This window comes from Ursus maritimus, unplaced genomic scaffold (genome assembly GCF_017311325.1).
Source record: "Ursus maritimus isolate PB19 unplaced genomic scaffold, ASM1731132v1 scaffold_31, whole genome shotgun sequence".
Classification (NCBI taxonomy): domain Eukaryota; kingdom Metazoa; phylum Chordata; class Mammalia; order Carnivora; family Ursidae; genus Ursus; species Ursus maritimus.
The window spans coordinates 15,288,009-15,293,340 of NW_024425675.1; the positions used below are offsets into that span (position 1 = coordinate 15,288,009).

Below are 5,332 nucleotides of genomic sequence, written 5' to 3' on the forward strand. Positions count from 1 at the left end.
CTGCAGATGTCCAGCATAAACTGCATCATTTAATGTGTAATTACACCTTTAAGATGAATTCCACATCTTATTGTTGTTATTTTCCATGGACTGGAGCAGTTATGCTCCTGAGCAGAATTAAGTTTCCATCATCCTGTGTCATAGGATATCATCTCATGGAAAATGAGAGTGAAATAGAAACTAGCTTGAGGAGAAATTTTTCTTATGATAGAAAAAGTGGCACTTTGGGAATGCTTGAGGTTCCTAAAAGACAGGAAACTGCCAAATGCCACTATCAACTCGTGTGAGAAAATAAACTCCATTTTACAGGTGGTGAAACTGTGCACATGACTGAGTAATATTGGCACTAGAGGAATAGGTTTCTCAAGAACTATTATATCATGGACTTGGTAACAAAATACTGTTATTATGCTTCAACTTTCTTCATATAGAATACTTATCTTTATTTATTTTCAAGATATTATTCATTTATTTGTCAGAGCGTGTGCACGCAAGCAGGGGGAATGGCAGGCAGATGGAGAAGCAGGCTCCCTGCTGAGCAAGGAGCCCAATGCAGGACTGGATCCCAGGACCCCAGGATCATGACCTGAGCCAAAGGCAGATGCTTAACCAATTGAGCCGCCAAGGCCCAGGCATCCCAAGAGAATATTTTAGAATTCAGGTGATAAAATGTTAAAAAAAAAAGTAAGACATAATTTTCTTGGGTTTCATTTTAAACTTTATTTTTCAAATTGGCATAGAACTAGTAAGATGGATGTGCAGTTGTTGTTGTTTTTTTTTCCCCCCTTGAGGGTAACTATTATTCAAGACAACATTGATCATGTGTGGCTCAGTTTTTAGAAATAGCAGTAATCTTTTAAAATTGATTGGTTTAATGTCATAACAGCATCACAGTTTTAACACCAACTCAAAAAAAGTCAATATCAGCTATATCTCCAAATTATTTAATTGAATTATATACTCAAAACTTTAATTTGATTGTAGGTTTTGAACATTTGTCTTCTTGGAAATGTTTTTCTAATGGGGGTGATAAACTACAAGTGCTTTCAAGGTCAGAAAGTTGTATATCAGAGCTTCTTCGAAATGCAGTATTTCATAGAGCTATTTTATTGAAGTCCAAGGTAAATTCTAGAAAGAAGGATGAATGTTGAGCCTCCGAGTGGCAGATTTGATAGGGCAGAGCTGTAGATTGAGAGTCAGAAGCTAGATATGCAAGATCCGTTCCAAAACTATACATACTTTGTGACTGACCATGGACAGACAAGTCATAAGCCTTATAAAATTGGGGTGATAATATCTACTTCAAAGAATGACTGTGAATTTGATCAGATGATATGTGAGAGGTCACTTTGAAAAGTGCAGAGTCACACAGATCTGAAACTCTATTTAGATATTTTCCTGCTCTGCTACCCCAAAGTCTCAAACTTGACCTAAAGTTGAAGTATCTCCTTAACTCACAAAAATGTACCTTGAAGCACATCTTTAGACTTAACTTCAAATACATTATATACTCTCTCTGGATTATTGAATTCATTTCTGTTAATCCAAATGACTCAGAAACAGATAGCAACACAGCTGTTATTTATTGAGGCGATTTGCATCCTATTTAATCACCCACTAAAACTCTGCGAGGTAGCTATTACTATCTGCCTTCTTACTTTTTTTCATATAGTATAATTAACATTCAGTGTTTTATTGGTTTCAAGTGTACAGTATGATTCAACAATTCTGTATATTTCTCAGTGCTCATCAATGTAAATATAGTACTTTTTTTGGTAAAGATTTTATTTATTTATGTGTCAGAGAGAGAGGAGAGCACAAGCAGGGGGAGCTGCAGGCAGAGGGAGAAGCAGGCTCCCCACTGAGTCCTGATCCAGGACTCCATTGTAGGATCTGGGGATCATGACCCGAGAGGAAGGCAGATGAATGATTGACTGAGCCACCCAGGTGTCCCATAAGTGTACTACTCTTCATCCCCTTTATATATTTCACCCATCCCCCCACCCACCTCCCCTCTCATAACCACCAGTTCTGTATTTGTCTGTTTTCTTCTCTTTTTTTTCCCCTTAAATTCCACAGATTAGTGAAATCATGATATTTGTCTTTCTCTGACTGACTGATTCACTTAGAATTACACCCTCGAGGTCCATCCATGTTGTTGCAAATGGCAAGATTTCATTCTTTTTTATGGCTGAGTAATATTCTGGTGTGTGTGTGTGTCACATTTTCTTTCTTTATCTATGGATGGACCCTTGGGTTGCTTCCATAATTTGGCTATTGTAAGTAATCCTGCAGTAAATATAGGGGTGCATATATCTTTTCAAATTAGTGTTTCTGTATTCTTTGGGTAAATACCCAGTAGTGGAATTACTGCATCCTGTGGCCATTCTGTTTTTAATTTTTTGAGGAACCTCTGTGCTCTTTTCCCTTGTGGCTGCTTTCCCACCAATAGTACATGAGGGTTCCTTTTTTCTCCCCATCCTCTCCAACATTTATTATTTCTTGTGTTTTGATTTTAGCCATTTTGACAGGTATAAAGTGATTCCTCATTATTGTTTTAATATGTATTTCCCTAATGATTAGGGATGGTGAGCGTCTTCTCCTATGTCTGTTGGCTGGCTGTATGTCTTTGAAAAAATGTCATGGGGGCACCTGGGTTGCTCAGCCAGTTAAGCATCTCCCTTCAGCTCAGGTCATGATCCCAGTGTTCTGGGATCAAGCCCCGCACAGGGCTCCCTGACAGCAGAGAGCCTGCATCTCCCCCTCCCTCTCCTGCTCCCACTGCTTGTTTTCCCTTTCTCTCTCTTTCTCTCTCTCTCTCTCTCAAATAAATAAAGTATTTTTTAAAAAATGTCATGACTTGATTTTGAGGACCTGAATGGTCAGGTCCTCTGCTCATTTTTTAACCAGATTGTTTTTTGGGTGTTGAGTTATATAATTTTATATATTTTGGATATTAACCCCTTGTCAGATGTGTCATTTGTAAATATCTTGTCCCATTCAGTAAATTGCCTTTTTGTTTTGTTGATGGTTTCCTTTGTTGTGCAAAAGTTTTTTATTTTGGTATAGTCCCAGTAGCTTGATTTTGTTTTTGTTTTCTGTCATCATCTCCTCACTGCCCAAGTTCCTTTCCTGTAAGTCCTCCTGATAGTCCTTGGAAGAATCCTCTGTCCCCCTGTCCGTTTTTCTTTTTGCTTTCCTGGGTATGTAATCTAAAAGTGAGCAGTTTCTAGCAGCCTGCAGCTCACTCTCAGGCTTTGCCAGGTTTTCTAGCTTGTCCTCACTGTGTGGTTTTCCCTCCTTTTCGGTCTTACCCTGCTTTCTTGCTTTCCCTCATCTTCTGGTGGTTCCTCATCTTCCAGCTGTCCCTCATTCTGGAGCTTTCCCTTATGCCCTGGCTTCCCCTCTCCTTCCAACTTTTCTTGCTCATCTGATTTTCCTTCATCTTTACGCTCTCCTTCATCTTCTGGTTTTACCTCGATTTCTAGCTTTATGTTTATTTTCACTGTAGAGTTTTTTCCATGTTGAGATTTCCCCTTCTTTTCCTGTCCTGCAGGGATTCTAGACAGTCTTCCTCCTTTTGTAGCCTTCCAGAGTGCTAGGGACAGACACATAGACTTGTGGGGACCAGGGCAGGCCTGCCCCTCCTCGGGCTCACCGAAGCCTGTTTGCCACTCGCCTGTGGCCTGGGCAACTCATGAAGCTGGTTTTGCTTGAGCAGCAGGAGTGGATCGTGCAGTGATGGGACTGCAGGCTGGGAGAGCAGGCTGTTGAGAGTTTAGTTTTCTGTCCGCCTGTGTTTCTTCTAGTAGACTAATATCTTTTGAAAGACAAGACTCAAGATTTGCTCCCTGATAACTGCATCACAGAGATTCATATATAGAAATGTTTGCAAAATAAACAATTGAATTAATCTATTTGTGAATACACTAGAAATTCAAAGGACAATAAAAAACATAGCTTTTTAAAATAAGGTCTGGGCATATTTGTACTCAGTAATATTGTTTAGATATAGAAAGCTAGGACAATTTTGTTATTTTCTTTCATTCTGCCTCCTAAACTGCATTCCTTGTAGTTTTACCATCTACAAAGCAGGAGAGTTAAACAAATGCTACTTACTATAAAAAAAGTAAAAACAAATTACAACTTAGGGTGTAGAAAGTAAAGAACATATCACCCCAAACTAACAATGTGAAAAATCCAGACAACCTACAAAATCATGATTTGGAGGAAATCTGTTAGAAAGCGGGGATGTAAGGTGAACGGCTAGTTCACTCAGTTCCTTAGTTGTCACTCAAAGGAGAAAGAGGACAAAACAACTGATCTGTTTGACAGAACGAAGGGATAGCGGTGACTACCATACAAGCAGGTAAGAGGAAATCCAGTGATAAACTTCCAAATGGTAGCATGAGGAGCTATGCTGCCCATTTCCCATGAAACTGGTGAAAACTGTATTTAAAACAAAAACATTTAAAATCTCTGGAAATGGTCCCAAGGGCAAATAGCAAGTGAAGAAACATTTATTCAAGAATCTATGAAAATTCAGTAATAAAAGTGAGAGTCTGTAATATTTGAACCAAAATTCATTCCTCTCTTGTTGCTCGCTGCCAGCCCAGTGAGATGGATACTCTCTTCCACCCTACTGCCTTCAAGAACATCAGACACTCTTCTCTTAGCTCCCAGAGAGAGACTTTCTTCCCAGGAGGAGTAGAGCATCAGTGTTTCCTATGTCATCCCTCAGCTACCCGTTACTGAGGCTAAGTCCTGGATGAGTGCAGTTGAGAGGTGGAGGGCTCCCTTCTGCTCAGCCTCCACTCATGGAACAGAGACTCTGCCTTGGTGCAGCGTGCTAAAATACTGGGGCCCTGGTCACTTTTACCCTGACTTCGGAGCTGGTGGTTTCACACTAAGGCAAGCTAAGAGGACCCTGTGCTCCTGTCCCCACGTATCAAATGCCAGATTCCTATGGCAGGGTGTCCCTCAGAACACCGCCATTGTCCTCACCCCTACCTCCAGAACTTTGGCTCAGAGATTTTTTGTCTAGGGGAGAAACAGGCCCCCAAAACCCAGATTCCTACTAATTTCTTCCCAAGGAACTGATTTCATTTGCAACAGAGTGAAGAAATTCCAGCGTAAAGGCCCTCTGAAGAGCAGTGGAGGTTGTAGTAAATCTGTTTGGGAGGAGATTCAAGCTACAGGCTAAACTGTAGGTCAAGTAGTTTGAAGGACAGAGCTAGGGAATAATAGATCAGGAAAGAGAAGTCCTGATATCAGAACAAAACGAAATGCTTATCAGAAACTCTTGCTTCAGGGAAGTCAAATTTGATTGGAT

The 5,332-nt window shown here is 40.2% G+C and overlaps 1 pseudogene; it reads right to left on the minus strand.

Moving 5' to 3' along the window:
* Positions 1-2,737: 2,737 nt before the first annotated feature.
* On the minus strand, positions 2,738-5,032 carry LOC103664246 (annotated as a pseudogene).
* Between the last annotated feature and the right edge of the window lie 300 nt (positions 5,033-5,332).